The sequence below is a fragment of the Sorex araneus genome, chromosome 5 (genome assembly GCF_027595985.1).
Source record: "Sorex araneus isolate mSorAra2 chromosome 5, mSorAra2.pri, whole genome shotgun sequence".
NCBI classification, from domain to species: domain Eukaryota; kingdom Metazoa; phylum Chordata; class Mammalia; order Eulipotyphla; family Soricidae; genus Sorex; species Sorex araneus.
Genome location: NC_073306.1, coordinates 52,756,767 through 52,772,815, shown reverse-complemented (window position 1 = coordinate 52,772,815; position 16,049 = coordinate 52,756,767). Strand labels below are relative to the sequence as shown.

The 16,049-nt window shown below is 57.5% G+C and overlaps 1 protein-coding gene across 7 annotated transcripts in view; it reads right to left on the bottom strand.

Annotated features, from left to right (window-relative positions):
* RAP1GAP (RAP1 GTPase activating protein) overlaps positions 1–16,049 on the bottom strand; it is a 68,818-nt gene that overhangs the window by 35,477 nt on the left and 17,292 nt on the right. For 6 of the 7 annotated variants that reach the window (XR_008630179.1, XR_008630176.1, XR_008630177.1 and 3 more), the window contains one exon: positions 14,903–14,938. The exons of the other annotated variant lie outside the window; for it this stretch is intronic. The gene's annotated coding sequence lies outside the window, so the exon portion shown is untranslated. Of the gene's footprint in view, positions 1–14,902; positions 14,939–16,049 lie in introns of those variants that run through there. 7 annotated transcript variants of the gene reach the window in all.

Below are 16,049 nucleotides of genomic sequence, written 5' to 3'. Positions count from 1 at the left end.
CGTGAGTCCAGGAGGGGGTCGCCAGGCCCTTGCCAGGCAACTGTGCCAGGGCCCAGGACAGAGGGTGCTAAGCTGGGCTTCTCGCAGTCCCCCTGAGGGAGGGGTGAGGAACCAGGAGCCGAGTGGGCACTGGCTGAAACATCAGAGACCAACACTTGATCCACCCACCAGCGGCTGTGGGGCCTCAGTTTCTTCCTCTGCAAAATGAGCCCGTCGTGCCAGCTCTGCGGCACCACTGCAGAGAAGGAATTGCCTCTACATCTCACCGGACTCACGTGGAGTTGAGGAGTCAGCAGGCTCTCAGCAAAGAGGGCTGGGCTAACTTGACTTGGAGTCTGGCCCTGCCCGTGAGCTGCCGTGTGACCCTGGGCTAGTGACTTCACTTCTCGGCGTCTCGGTGGGTTGAGGAAGTCACGCGTGTCGAGTGCGGGACAAACAGTAGCCGTGCGCAGCTCCTGGCCTTCCCTTCTCCTCCTTTCTGTCTTCTCTTCCTGCTCTGCGGGCAGCTGTGCACGGAGGCAGCACTCCCAGTGGAACTTGCTAGAAGGTGGACTGAGTTCAATCTCAGGGAATGGGAGCTTAGAGCTGCCTGGAAGTGAAGCCAGCAGCGGCGAGGGGGCGGTGGGGGGAGGCTTGAGCTCCCAGCCAAGCACAAGCAAAAGCAGGTGAGCCGCCTGCCAGCCCGGGACTTGGGGGTTTCCAGGCCGTCGGAACACAGAGCAAAGGGAACACAGAGTCTGAACTAGATGCCTCCCATGTTTGAAGAACAGGGAATGCAGGGGCTGGAGTGATAGAACAGCAGATAGAGCACTTGCCTTGCACACGGCCAACCCAGGTTTGATCCTTGGCATCCCATATGGTCCCCTGAGCACCGCCAGGAGTGATCCCTGAGTGCAGAGCCAGGAGTCACTCCTGAGCATTGTTGCATGAGGTTCCCCTGATATTTTCCCCCTCCAGCTCCCCCCCACCACATTTTTAAAAGAGAAAAAAAGAAACACAGTTAAACACAGACCCCTGTGGTGGCCGGCAGAGACGGTGGCCAAATAGCCATTATTCTGAGCAAGTGGACCCTCCTGGCTCTGCTGGGGCGCACAGAGACCCGCTCCTCTGCAGCGGGCCTGGCTCCCCTGTTGACGACGAGAGTGTACACGCTCTCTGCCCGACAAGCCCACCACCCGGCATTTGTCCTCCAGACATACTCAGATGCACAAAAACATCAGCATTCATCTCAGCAGGGTTTGCGACTGCTGGAATCTGGCGGCCACCAGGAAGCTGCGTCCATTAGGAACAGGCTGGTTATGGGGGTGGGGAACAAGCTTCAAGGGGTGGAGCATGTGTGTGGCATGTGGGGGGCCTGGGACTGATCCCCAGCACCACATGGTTTGCCCAGGCAGACCTAGGACCAACTCCTGAGCACCGAACGGAGATCCAAGTACCACTGTTTTGTTTAGTTTTGCTTTTGCCCAGAACCAAAATAATTTTTTGGGGCCACACCCAGTGGTACACAGAGGTCACTTCTGGCTCTGTCCTCAGGGATCACTCCTGGTATGATTCGGGGACATATATGGGAGGCCAGGATTGAACTGGGGTTAACTGTATACAAGTCAAGTGCCCTACTTGCTACACAATTGCTCCAGTCCTCAAAAAGAATTTTTTTTTTCCTTTTTGGGTCTCACCCAGCGATGCACATGGGTCATTCCTGGTCCATGCACTTAGGAATTACCCCTGGCGGTGCTCAGGGGACCATATGGGATGCTGGGAATCGAACCCGGGTCAGCCGCGTGCAAGGCAAATGCCTTACCCACTGTGTTATCACTCCAGCCCCCACCAAGAGGAATTTTTAAATAATAATAATAAAAAACACAAATAAATATACATCCTTCCTACTACCAGTGAGCTCTCTGGGTATGAGGCCCTTCGGCCTTTCTCAATCATCTCAAGAGGAAAGTATTCTTAATTCCTTATTCCAAGGTGGAAGTTGGCCCCAGCCAGGGGAGGCGAAACACCCTGGCCAGTTCCCTGGTCAGAAGTGACAAGGCTGGGCTGTCAGCCACAGGACTAACTGCCTCTGACAGACACGTTCCCTCTAACATAGGCGCTCAGCAAGCTGCTCTGAAGGCCAGGGAGAGACGAGGCAGGAGAGAGAGAAGCATCTGGACACGGGGCTGTGCCCTAGGATCCCCGCAAGCCATCCTGTCCCAAGAACCAGGGCGGCTGAGGTCAGCCTGTGCAGGGGCAGGGCTGGCCACTTCTTTTGCAAATGCAAAGGCAGGTTCTAGAGTCCGGGCTAGCTCCGTGCCCTGAACTGCCCGGGGCTGGAAGGTAACCCAGCCCCATCCCTGACACTACCCTGTGGCCTCAGGGTCAGCATGCAGGTGGGCACGTGTGGCAGCTCTAAGTAACTCTGTTGGTCATCCTGTTTCTAGCAGGACAGGCATTCAAGGTCACTGGCCAGCTTCTCAGTGAGGACCTGGAACAGTGAAGCGCACAGCTGCCTGTGTCCGAGGGGGACAGGGAACAGATGGAGCGGTCAGGTGGACCGAGCTACATCTCAGCACAGCCAGCTCTGGCTGTGTTGCCCGGGGCAAGGCACCGGCCCTCTCTCCGCCTCAGTTTCCTCAGCTGTAAGATAGCTGGAAAATCCTTCCACCTTCCACGTGCAGGGAGGGCTCCACGCCTGTTCCTGTCCCTACACACACACACACACACACACACACACACACACACACACACAGCCCTTCCATGCAAATGCCGAGTGAGCAAAGGTCAATGCCGCTGGAACAGAGGGCCGCCCCACAAAATCAAGCAGGTGTGAGGGACTGTCGGAATCTTTCAGGTTTGTGTTTGCTCTGGGGGAACACACCCATTGGTGTTTAGGGGTTGTTCCTGGCAGTGCTCAGGGAACCCCGAGGTGCTGGGGCTTGAACCCCATCTCAGCACCTCACAGTCCTTAAGCACCCCCCACCCCCCTTGCAGGCAACTGTCTGATTCTTTTGCCGGGAGCCATTGCTAGAGTTTCCGCAGCCCGCCCGGTGCAGAGGGAGGGTGTGTGACTCTGTGGCTGAGGGTGTAGACGGGAGGCTGGCAGCAAGGTGAGTGGGAGAGAAAGTGCTGGTGTCTGGGGCATGCGCGGTTCACACGTGAGCCTGTTTGCAGCGCTCATCACCCACCTGCCGGAGAGCCCCCAGGGGCGTCTCGCCGCTCGCGGGCTGGAAACTGCTGCTTCACGTGGCCCGTGCGGTGCAGTGTGTCTGCCCCGCCTCTGCCTTTGCCCTGCACCCTCTCCCCCTCACGCCTCACGTGTGGCATGCTTCTCCTGTCACTGTGAAGCACTCCCCCGCCAGCCCGGCCTGGGCACTGCACATGAAACAACTTGGCTTGTGTATGTCTGTGTGAAGTCCAGGTCTGTGCTGGCCCTGGCACCTGGCCCTGCCCACTCGGACCCATGAGTGCCTGTTCAGGGGTGAAGCTGCAAGAGGCAAGTCCCTGAGTTCTAGAGGGGAATGGCCATGCGCGTGTGCATGTGTGTGTGTGTGTGTGTGTGTGTGTGTGTGTGCGCGCGCGCGCGCGCGCGCGCGTGCGTGCGTGCAGAGTGAGGAGAGAGCCTTTGCCCCCCATGGGTGCCCTGTGGTGAGGCTAGGGCTGGTAGGGTGAGGGAGGAAGCAGGTGATGGGTCTCCTGCCTCTTTTCTGAGCTCTTTAAAATAACCCAGCCCAAATATAATCCAATAGCACAGCGGGTAGGGCATGCCTCCAGTGGGGCCAACCGGGGTTTGATCCCTGGCACCAGGAGTGATCCCTGAACACAAAGTCAGGAATAAACCCTAAACACCACCAGGTGTGGCCCCAAAACAAAGACAACAAAAAAGATAATCCAGCCCAGGTCCCTGTGGTAGACTGGAGGGCACCTTGGGCAGTGGGGCCAGTGGGTGGGGGCCAGGCTATGCTCAGAGGCCCAGCCTTTCACTTATGCGCCGTCACCCAGGTCCAGCCCACCCCTGGTCTTGCACCCCAACCCATAATGTTCCTTCCCTTCTCCAGCCAGCTTGGTTCCTGCTGCACATGAAAACAGGGGGGCACCCACCCCATCTTCTTAGCCCCCTTCCCCTGCTCTGCAGGATAATGGGGAACATTCCAGATGTGTGTGGCAGAAGGACTTGGGTCTTAGCCCTGACTCTGTCCTCTCCCGGAATGCCCTTCCCAGGGCCAGCTCCTTCTCTCCGGGGCTGCAGGGAGTCCCTCCTTCATGCCCTGGCAGGGGCGGCTCCTCCCTGTCCTCGGTCACTCTGCCCATTGCCCACCTAAGGTGGCGTCTCTGTCCGTTCGCCCTAACGCTGCTGACGCAGAAGCCCGAAAGCACCTCCGTCCAGCTCCCTGCCGCCTCCCCATTCTTACACACCACCTGGAACGTGAGAAAACAGCCTCTGAACAAACAAGCGGGGAAGGGAGGCTTTGAAAGAACCCTGTGATGTGAGAACTGCTGTTGTTTCAGGCACCAAAACTGAAGTTCCGAGCGGTGAAGTCTCCAGCCCAAGGCCACAGAGCAAGTGGTTAGACCCGGCCAGATTAGGGGCCACTTGAGTTCATTAAGAGCCACAACACATAAGAGCACTTGGTCATTTTTTTGTTTGTTTTGGGGGGTGGGGGAGGATCTCTAGGCCACACCCAGTGGTGCTCAGGGGTAATTCCCAGTGAGATGCTCAGGGACCCATGTCGAGCCGGAGGTCAACCCTGGGCCTCTGACACGCAGACACTCTAGTACGTGCTCCAGACTGTGAGCGGCCTGTCAGCCCCCCCCCCCCCCCCGTGCCCCCAGCACAGTGCTCTGAGACGGTCTTCCCAGCTCAGAGACAAGAGAATGAGTGCCACAGGCCGTGAGTGCTGTTGAGGTAACAGGGTAACCCTTCAGCAGCGCCTCCTCTCACCGGGAGCTGGGGACAGGGCACCAGAAGGCCCTGCAGGGAGAGCTCAGGGCTGGAGCCATAGTACAGCGGGGAGGGCGCTTACATTGCACGCGGCCAACCTGGGTTCAATCCCCAGCATCCCGTATGGTCCCCTGAGTCCCATCAGGAGTAATTCCTGGCTGCAGAGCCAGGAGTGAGACCTGAGTGTTCAGGGCGCAGCAAGGGCACCCGCCAGGACTCACACTTGGCTGGTGGCACAGCCAGTGTTCTGAAGGCTGGTGTCAAGGTCAGAGTATATCTGTGTGTGTGTGTCTGTGTGTGTGTGTGTGTGTGTGTGTGAGTGAGAGAGAGAGAGAGAGAGAGAGAAGATGGGGGGTGGGGGGAGGCAGGTGTGAGCTTCCAGAGGGCAGAGTCCAACTCGGGAGCAGTTCTGCCCCCTGCACAGGGCACATGTAATATGTACATCACAATGGTAGTCACTGGCATTGTGCTGGGCCTGGCCCTGGGTTCAGGCCACAACACACGCAAGCCCCCTAGAGCCCACAGCAGCATGCAGGGAGGTGCTTGGATCACTTGGTTGATCCAGAGGCTCCATCCAGAAAGGCTAAATTTGAGGCACCCCGAAGCCGCATGTAGGGGAGTCCAGAGGCAGAGAGGAAAGGGGGAGACCGTGCCTGCAGCAGGCGTCAGTCGGGCCCGCAGAGGACGCCTACTTGTGAAATACTTGTTGGACTGCTTTGCTGGGCAGATGAATGACTGTCCTGGAGAGGCCCTGAGAGAAAGAAAGACTGCATGGTATTTGAGTTAGAAAAGCCCCCTTCAGGGGCTGGAGCGATAGCACAGCGGGTAGGGCGTTTGCCTTGCACGCGGCCGACCCGGGTTCGAATCCCAGCATCCCATATGGTCCCCTGAGCAGCGCCAGGAGTAATTCCTGAGTGTAGAACCAGGAGCAACCCCTGTGCATCGCCGGGTGTGACGCAAAAAAAAAAAAAAAAAAAAGCCCCCTTCAGGCCGGAAGACAGAGAGGGTATTTGCCTTGCACACTGGCCGACCTCAGATCAATCCCTGGCATCCCATTTGGGTCCAACCACTCCCCTCCCCGCTCCGGAGCTCGCAGGAGTAATTCCTGAGTACGGAGCCAGGAGTAAGCCCTGTGCCCCCTCCCCAAAAATGAAAAGTTCCCCTTCCTAACTACTCAGGCTACTTCCACAGTGACCCAAATTCTAGCACCAGAACCTCAGTGAATCTCCATGATTAGAAGAGTTTTTCCGGGCTGGAGTGACAGCACAGCGGGTAGGGCGTTTGCCTTGCACACGGCCGACCCGGGTTCAATTCCCAGCATCCCATATGGTCCCCTGAGCACGGCCAGGAGTAATTCCTGAGTGCAGAGCCAGGAGTAACCCCTGAGCATCGCCAGGTGTGACCCAAAAAGCAAAAAAAAAAAAAAAAGAGAAGAGTTTTTCCACTGAAATGTAAGTGCTGGGACCGGCTCAAAAGGTTGAGCACAGGAGGCCGGGCTTCCATCCTAGGTACCCCACTGATGCACTGCAGGGCACTGGGGCTCCATTCTAGGTACCCAAGATGCTCTGCAGGAGGCCAGGGTTCTGTCCTAGGTACCCCACTGATGCACTGCAGGGCGCTGGGGTTCCATGCTAGGTACCCATGATGCACTACAGAAGGTCGGGCTTCCATCCTAGGTACCCATGATGCTCTGCAGGAGGCCAGGGTTCTGTCCTAGGTACCCATGATGCACTATAGGAGGCCGGGCTTCCATCCTAGGTACCCCATTGATGCACTGCAGGGGGCTGGGCTTCCATCCTAGGTACCCATGATGCTCTGCAGAAGGCTGGGGCTCTATCCTAGGTACCCATGATGCTCTGCAGGAGGCCAGGGTTCTGTCCTAGGTATCCCATGATGCTCTGCAGGAGGGGTTCTGTCCTAGTATCCCATGATACACTGCAGGAGGCCAGGTTTTCTGCCCTAGGTATCCCATGATACACTTAAGAAGGCCTGCGTTCTGTCCTAGGTACCCCATGATGCTCTGCAGGAGGGGTTCTGTCCTAGGTATCCCATGATGCACTGCAAGAGGCCAGGGTTCCGTCCTAGGTACCCCATGATCCTAGGCACATCCAGCAGTGGTACCTAGAATGGGTGTACGTAGGTGCCACTGCCAGGTGTGGCCCAAAAAAACAAGAGAAAAAATGCAAATGCTCAGAGAGGACACAGTGGACAAGTGCCAGTGTAATTCTCCCGTGGACAGGTAGCTTGATTCAGTTCCCATCATTATGGATGATCTGAGCTCAGAGAGGGAGGGGCTTGGCCAAGGCTACACTGCAGCAACCAAGCACGGCGGAGACTGGTGTATGAACCCAGGCCCCCCTGAGACCAGAATCCAAGTCTTTCTGTGCTCCAGGGCCCACCCTGGCCTGAGGGCTGAGCAGGCTGTCACGCGCGGGGCTGCCTGAACCCTGAGGGCTCAGCTCAGTCTCAGGGGGAGACTCCACAGAAATAGGCTCATTTTTCAGGGAAACTCACCCAGAAGTTTCTCTTTTCTCCTGAAGCCCCCAGTTGCGCCATCCCACAGCACTCTCCTGAGAGAGACGGTCTCTTTTCTTGGGGCCCCCCTCAGGCACGCCCCACCCAGGAAGCATCACATGACTCACAGGAACCTAGCAAGGGGCGAGCGAGGGGGCTGTCTCCAGGTGCTGGCAGGAAGGACAGGTGGGGAGCCGAGGATGAGTGATGGCTGGACCAGAGCGAGCTCTTGGAGCTATGATCCCCACCATCCTCAGCCACAATGGGGGTGTGTATACAGGCTGGGGGGCTTGTTCTGAGCCAGGAAGAACAATGAAGCCAGGTGCCTCCTCTGAACCGCTACTCCTGAGGGCGGGGGTGCCCCCCGGCATGGGACACAAGCACCGCAGTGCTCGCCAGCGGGTCCTGATGGTCTCCACGGGGAAGCCCCAGAAAGCTCAGGGGCAGGTACCATTTTCTCGGGTGCCCCCAAAGGCTTCCGCCATGACCCAGAGGGGACATGAGTCGTCAAAGGAGGGGCTCCTTGGTAAAGAGGTGTAGGACGGCTCCGGACAGCTCTCTTCTACCTCCAACTCTAGGAAGTCCAAATTCTCAGGCTTCTAGTTTTGGATCACACCCAGTGGTGCCCAGGGCTTTCTCTCCTGGCCCTACATTCAGGAATGACTTCTGATGGTTCTTGGGAACCATATAAGATGCCAGGGATCGAACTTGGGACGACCACGTGCAAGGCAAATGCCTTCCCCACTGTGCTATCTCTCCGGCCCCCATGCCTCAGTTCTCTCTGCCATAAATAGGAGGTCACAGCACCACCCAGTCCCTGGGGTCTCCACTATGATATGGAGAGGACTATGGCTCAGCCCAGGGGGGCACGAGCTCTAACTGGGCTCACTCTGTGGGCTCGCGCTCTTTGTTCCTATAGGGGCCACACCCAGGGGTGCTCAGCTTTGCAGGCTCGGACCCAGCGATACTCATAGAACACATATTCCTGTTTTAAAATGTAGCACAGGGGGCCCAGAGTGACAGTACAGAGGGTAGGGAACTTGGCCTGTGTGCAGCCAACCTGGGTGTGATCCCCACTTATGGTCCCCCGAGCACCGCCAGGAGTGATTCCTGAGCACAGAGCCAAGAGTAAGCCCTGAGCATCGCCAGGTATGACCCTAGAAAGATTTAGCATAGGGGCCAGAGGCAACAGGACAGTAGCTCTATCTGGAGATGAGGCGCCTGTAACCCCTGAGCACAAAGCCGGGGTACTACCTCTGAATATGACCGGATGTGGCTCAATGCCCCCCTGCCCCCAAATAAAAAGAAATTTAAAAATTAGTGCAACCATCACAGCTTTTCTCTCCTTTCTTTCTTTCTTTTTAAACTTACAGCACATTTTATTTTACATGCTCTTTTTCATTTCATTTCATTTTACTTCTTTTTTCACTTTTTTTTTTTTTTTTGCTTTTTGGGTCACACCCAGCGATGCACAGGGGTTACTCCTGGTTCTGCACTCAGGAATATGCTGGGAGGCCATATGGGATGCGGGGAGTCCTCCAGGCCAGCCTTGTGCAGGGCAGACGCCCTACCCACTGTGCTATCGCTCCAGCCCCACAGCTTTACAGCTTTGCTTTTTCTTATCTGGCTTCCCCTTCACCCTGTCTGACGAGAAATCTGAGACCCAAAGAAGTGAAATATTTGTGGGACGAAGCGATAGCACACTTCCTGTCAGGTAGATAGAACTTCCTCCTGGCCCTGTGCTCAGGGATCACTCCTGGTGCAGCTCCGGCGACCATATGGGGTGTCCAGGATCGAACCCAGGTCAACTGCATGCAAGTCACGTGCCCTACCCACCGTATTATCTCTCTGACAGGAAAAAGAGTGATCCAAGCACTCTTCCTATAAAAAATAAAAATCTGTGGTGCCAGGGGTCAAACCCAGGACCTTACAGATGCTGAGCTGCTTCCGGGCTCCAGCCAGAGGTGAGGGGCAGGGCCTGTTCCAACATCCAGACTGCATCCCTGGGGCGGGCCTGCACACGTGTGCGCTCAGCTATGGCTGCATGAACAATCGCACGTCTGCGGGCCTGGGGCTCCGTGCAGCCCTGAGCCCAAGCCCCTGAGATTCTGCTTCAGCCTAGCTCTGCCCACCCTCATCCCAAATGACCCCGGGGGAGCCACGGGCGGAGCAGCTGCTGCATCAGCAGGCCCCGGGGCTGGGGACCCACAACCACGCTTCCGTGCCCAGTGGGGCCCCCTGGCATTTGCCGTGGGGGCTCCCCGCCCAGAGGTAGGGTGGCAGGTGCGGGCTCAGGAAGCAGCTGCTAACTCCCCTGTCCTGTGCTCTGCCAGCTGCCCACTGGGGGCCTGCCCAGCGCATGCATAATAGATGAGGAGGCCCAGCGGGCTGTGCCTGCCTGGCATTTCAGAGCTCCTAATAAGGCCGACCTCCTGCCCCGGGCCTCGCAGAGAGGAGCCACCTGAGGACAGGGGCTGCGCACCCAGCCCCCCCGCCCAGCACAGGCACTTCCCAAAGGCCTCTGGGCTCGGGCAGAGCCAGCTGCCAGCTGGGCCACCGCCCACACACTGCGCCCCCTGGCTGGCCTGTTTCCTCTTGTATAAAACAGGACACGGAGGGTCCTTGTCCCCGCTTTCCAAGCTGAGGGAGGCCTTGCGGTCCAGGTGAAGGGCTGGCCCAGGCCCGGACCCCAGGATGCTTCCGAACTGGGGGCCACTGGCAGCATTACTGCCAAGGGGCAGGGGATGATCTCTCATGTGGGCTGCGGTGATAGGAGGGTGGGGAGGGCGTCTGCCTTGCATACAGCTGACCCAGGTTCTACCCCTAGCACCCCCAGAGGGTCCCCCTGAGCACTGGCAGGAGTGATCCCTGAGCCCAGAGCACCACCGGGTGTTGCCCACACCCCCCCACCCTAATAAACAGGAGCTGTCCCAGACCAGATGGGACCCCGCAGTGGGACATTCCCACGGGGCTGGGCAGGTCCCTCGGACTGCAGCCAGGGTCCTCCCGTCCCCTCCAAAACTGGATTCAAATCCAGCCTTCCCCAGCTACGTGACTGGGCCCGGAGCTTCCCAGTTCTCAGCCCTGGTTGTGGTCTCTGACATGGGGACCCGAGGACCGACCCGCCGACCAGTGTCGCGATGAGGAGATGCCGTGGATGTCTGACACACAGTGAAACCTGGTGCGCATGCTCCAGCCCAGAGGTCAGAGTTCACCCCTCTGCCTGGGGTGTGTCCAGGCCCCACTTCTGTGCACAACCCCACCTGCCAACACCGCCCAACTCCTCTCTGCACTCTCCAGCCACCGCCCCTCAGGATGGCAGGAGGAGGCACCTTCTGTCCCACGGACTCTTATTTTATTTATTTGGGGAGAGGAGTGTTGGGTCACACCTGGCCGTGCTCAAGGGTTACTCCTGGCTCTGTGCTCAGGAATCACACCTGGCGTGCTCACGGTACCATATGGGGTGCCGGGGATTGAACATAGATTGGCCATGTGCAAGGCAATCGACTCCCCCATTGTACGACCTCTCTGGTCCCTCCCTTTTACTTTAATTTGGTTTTCATTGGGGGCCACACTCCAAGGTGCCCGGGAGCAGTGCTCGCAGGTCTCTCCTGCAGCTCTACAGGGGATCATGCAGTGTCCGGAATCAACTCCTGGCTCAGCCCCCACGAGTCCTTTCCCCCGCGTACCTTTCTACACTTGTTCTGAGCCCCGCCCCCACCCCACATCCCCTGCTGCTGAGGGCTGGGGTGGAAAACCCACCATGGTCACATGGGACCTCTACCAGGCCCCAGGGGTCCCCTGATCTGAGTTCCAACCTCTCCATCCACTTCACAATGGACGCGGGCTGGTGATGTAGCTCAATGGGCTGAGGGCAGCCTTGCGTGCAGGAGGCCCGGGTACCATCCACAGCACAGCATGGTCCCCCGAGCACAGAGCTGGGAGCAGCCCCTAAGCACCGTGGGGTGTGGCCTCCAAACCAAAAATAAATATGCAAATAAAAAGGGAGAGGGGAACCAAAAGGAAACAAAACAAAACAAACCACACCTTTCCCGGGAAGTCCTTCCAGTCTGCATTAAAAAGTCTCACGTGTTTCACACTCTCGACATACATGATTCAGTTTCACGTGTAACCAGATAAGAGTTTATATGGTTTGGATAGCAATGTACAACCACATGGAGAGTAGAGAAGGGGAAAAAGCATAGCCCACTTTTTTTTTTTTTTGCTTTTTGGGTCACACCTGGAGATGCACAGAGGTTACTCCAGGCTCTGCACTCAGGAATTACTCCTGGCGTTGCTCAGGGGACCATATGGGATCCTGGGACTTGAACCCGGGTCGGCCGCGTGCAAGGCAAACAAATACCCTACCCGCTGTACTATTGCTCCAGCCTCCCAGCCCACTTTTCATGCTGGGAAGGATCCAAGGCAGGAGGGCAGAGAATAGTACAGCGGGGAAGGCACTTGCCTCGCACCTGGCCAGCCCAGGGTGGACCCCCAGCACCCCGGAAGGCCCCTGCCCCAGCACTGCCAAGAGTAATTCTTTTTTTTTTTTTGAAGTAAATAGATTTTATTTAGAGGTTTCTGAGGGAAGGAGAAAGGGATAAGTGGAAAAGAAAAAACAGTAGGAGTAACGCGCTCAAGAAAGAACTCGGGCTTCTCCAAGGGTGGAGGAAGCTCTACACACATCCTAGCACTGGACACAAAAGCATGAAAGTACACATCTCAAGGGGGGAGATGTGGGCGACACATGTGCTCGGGCACCACATGTGCTTGGCCACGTGGGCACAAGCAGTACATGGGCTCAGGCAGCATATGCGCCACCAAGAGTAATTCTTAAGTGCAGAGCCAGGAGTAAGCTCTGAGCATTGGCGGGTGTGACCAACACCTTCCTCTCCCATTCCAAGTCCCCAAACACACACACACACACACACACACACACAAACACACACCCGAGAAAGGTTCTAAATCAAAGCAGCCCCTGTGTCAAAGAACTTAAAGCCTGCCTCCTGCCACAGTGTTATGTGGACACATTCTCTCCAGGGGGGGCGGGGAGGTGCACTTTCTGAAATCACAGCCCAACGCACAGCTACTCAGCATCAATGGGGCTGGGCAGGGAGTGATTGGCCCATGCTCACCCCACTGGCACAGGGCAGAGGCAGAGTCAAGGCCACACCTGTCCACCTCCCAAGGCTCCATGAGAGCTGGGCCTGCTTCCCACCCTCCAGGAATGGACAAGCGGCAAGGGAGGCATCTGGCTGAGAGGAGGGAGTCAGGAAAGCAAGCGCGCAACAAGGGGCCATGGGTGGGCTCTGGGGTCTGGGGGGATGACCCCCTGGGCCGGGAGTGCAGGGGCTGGGAGGAGAGAGTCCCAGGCTGGAAACAGAGTTGGAGTTCCCCCTGAGTCATGGAGCCACAACTAAACATCAGGCACCAGAGCAGTAGAACAGTGGGGAAGGCACTTTTCTTGTATACAGCAGACACAGGTTCGACCCCCAGCACCACATAGGATCCCCTGAGCCCCACCTGGGGTGATCCCCGAGTGCAGAGACAGGAGTAACCCCTGGTCACTGCCAGGTATGGCTCCCCAGATAATAATAACTTAAAAGTAAAGGTTATGGGCTAGAGTGATAGTACAATGGGTAGGGATTTGCCTTGCACACGCCAACCTGGATTCGATCCCCAGATCCCATATGGTCCCCCAAGCACCACCCGGAGTAATTCCTGAGTGCAGAGCCAGAGGAACTCCTGAGCATCGCTGGGCGTGACCCCAAAAGAAAGTAAATAAAGGTTATGATACCCCTCACCCACAGAACATGAACTAACCACAAGCCAGGCATGGGCTGAAGTCCAGCAAGGGGCCTCGGAACGGGAAGGGAGGACCGGGGGTTAGCACCTTGGACAGCAGCCCCAGCAGGAGGGCCTGGGGCAGGCCCTGTGGGCAATGGCCCCTGAGAGGCCAGAAAGGACATTGTAGGCTCTTGGAGGGAAGCCAGCCCAGTGGAGAGGCTGACCAGAGTCACGGCCAGCCACTCTGGGACCCGGGCCTCCTCTCTGACTCAGCTCCCTGGAGAGGGCTTTCGGGGCACCCCCCTCATTAGCAAACCTTCCCTTAGGCCCTCCCTGAGGCCTGGAGACCCCAGGGCGGGGTGGCTGAGACTCTGTGCTCTGCTGTCTGGGAGCTGGAGGTTCAAATCCCAACACTGCCGAGGAGCAGGGAACCCTGTGAATGCCCTGGGTCATCACTGTGTCATCTCGTCATCTCCCATCCCTAACTCTGCTGTGGAGTGGTGTGTGTGTGTGTGTGTGTGTGTGTGTGTGTGTGTGTGTGTGTGTGTGTGTGTGTGTGTGTGTGTGTGAGTTCCGACTCAGCAGGTAGCTGCCGGGCTGTTAGTATTGAAGGTGAGTGTGTGCCCCCACACCCACCCCCCCACCGCCTCATCCTGCCCCTTCTCTGAGCTTGGCACATGGTTCCGCATATAGCAGAGATTCCAGCTGGGCATAGCAGCAGAGATAAAGCCCAGAGAGGGAGAGTGACTGGCCCTGATTGCACAGGGAGCATCAAAGAAAGATGAAAAGGCAGTCCCAGGGTGGGGAGCGCTCAGCCTGGGTGCCCCCATGTGCCTGCTGCCCCGGGTGTGGCTCCCTACGGGGCTCTGGCAGTGGGGGAGGGTGAAGTGCAATGGTGCCGGAATGAAGCTATCCAGCAGCGAAGGGGGACCTCCAGGGCCTGGGAACCCCGCAGAGCCCTCAACAGGGGCCGGAAGCGGGTGCCAGGGTCATGGGAGCTCTCCCGGGAAACCCTAGGTGAGGCCACACCTTTGCCACAGCTGGGGGCTGGGGAAGCCAAGGACACACGTGCCTTCCCGGCTCCACCCTAAGGAGAGCACTGCCCTGGAGGTGTGTGTGTTGGGGGGGGGAGCAAAAGCCAAGTTTACGGTGACACTGAGAGTTTGGGGGCCGGAGCCTCCCAGGCCCAGCCACAAGAAGGGAAGGGAAAGGGAAGAGGAGGAAGGAAAGGCTTTCCCAAGTGCCAAGCATCCTGGCCCCACTGGGGTCACTCAGTTGCTGGCTGACAGTTTGACACTCTGTGAAGAAGCACGTAACTCCCCATTGCACAGGTGAGAACACTGAGGCTCAGAGAGGTCTGTGAATCAGTGAAGGGCAAACTCAGGCAGCAGCAGAAGTGAGGCTGAACCTGGTCTCCCTAAACTCCAAGACCTATCACGAAAAAGAAGGGGGAAAAGAAGGGGAAGGGGGCCGAAGTGATAGGACAGTGCGTAGGACACTTGTATCGCACACAGCCAACCCGGGTTCGATGCCTAGCATCATATATGATCCCTCCCAAGCACCACCAGCAGTGATTTCTGAGTGTAGAGCCAGCAGTAACCCCTGAGCACTACTGGGTGTGATTCCCAAACCAGCCTGCCAAGTAGCCCAGCCTCTCCTGAGATGCCCGCTACTCACCACACACTCCGGCGAGGGGAGAAGGTCTTGTCCACTCTGAAACACAGCAAAAGGGGCAGAGAATGAGGAGGAGCCCCTCTGCCCATCACAGGCCAGCCCAGCCCGCCCTGCAGGGGACCCAGAAGGATGGCTCAAAGGGCAGGCGGGCACTGCACCGCACACACGAGGTCCAGGGTCTATCCCCCGGCACCACAAGGTCCTCGAGCACAGAACCAGGGGCAGCCCCTGAGTCCCGCTGGCTGTGGTCCCAAAGCAAAACCAATACCTGACAAAGTGTCATACCCGTTGGGTCCTGGGGCACTTGTGGCAGGGGAGGGACATGGAAGGAAGGGTGGGAAGGGTAGGAAAGAGACCCAGGCTGAGAATAAAATGCACAACGTGTTTTGCCTGCAGAGTCCTGGTCCCACCCAGACCACCAGCTCCCCGAGCACGGCCACGATGACCCCAGAGTACAGAGCCAGGAGGAGTCCCAAGCACCACTGGACGTGCCCACGCACAGAAAAGTGGCAGAGTGGGTACCACAGAAAGGGAACGGAGGCCCAAGTCAGGTGACAGGGTGAGAGCACGGCTGTGGGTCAGGGGCAAGGGGACAAGAGCAGGGATGCTGGGGACACTGGTGGTGGGAAATGTGCACTGGTGGAAGGACAGGTGTTCCATCACTGCATGACTGAAACTCAAACATGACAGTTTTGTAACTAGCTCACGGTGATTCAATTAAAAAAAATTTAAAAAAGAGCAGGGATTTGGGGCGCAGGCGAGGCTGACACGACTGTTCCCACACAGGGTGATGGGTGCCCCGCTGTTCAGGGTTTCCTCTGGTGTGCAGAAAGGAGAGGCCCCCTTGAGTGTGTACACATGTACACACACAAACACACGTGCATGCTAATGCAGGCACGCACAAAACACCAGCACGCGAGGGGCATGCACAAACACATGTGCACAGCACGTGCGTGTACACACGTGTGCACACATAAATGCACACGCGTGTTCATGCATATATGCATGTATACAATGGGCCCTTAGAGAAACTGCGGGATGCACAGATGTATATTACACAGCTTATTCAAACCCGCACCTGCCAGGGGACAAAGGCCTGGGGAGCTGGGAACAGGAAATCTGCGGGAGCTTCCTCTCCCCTCCCCCACCC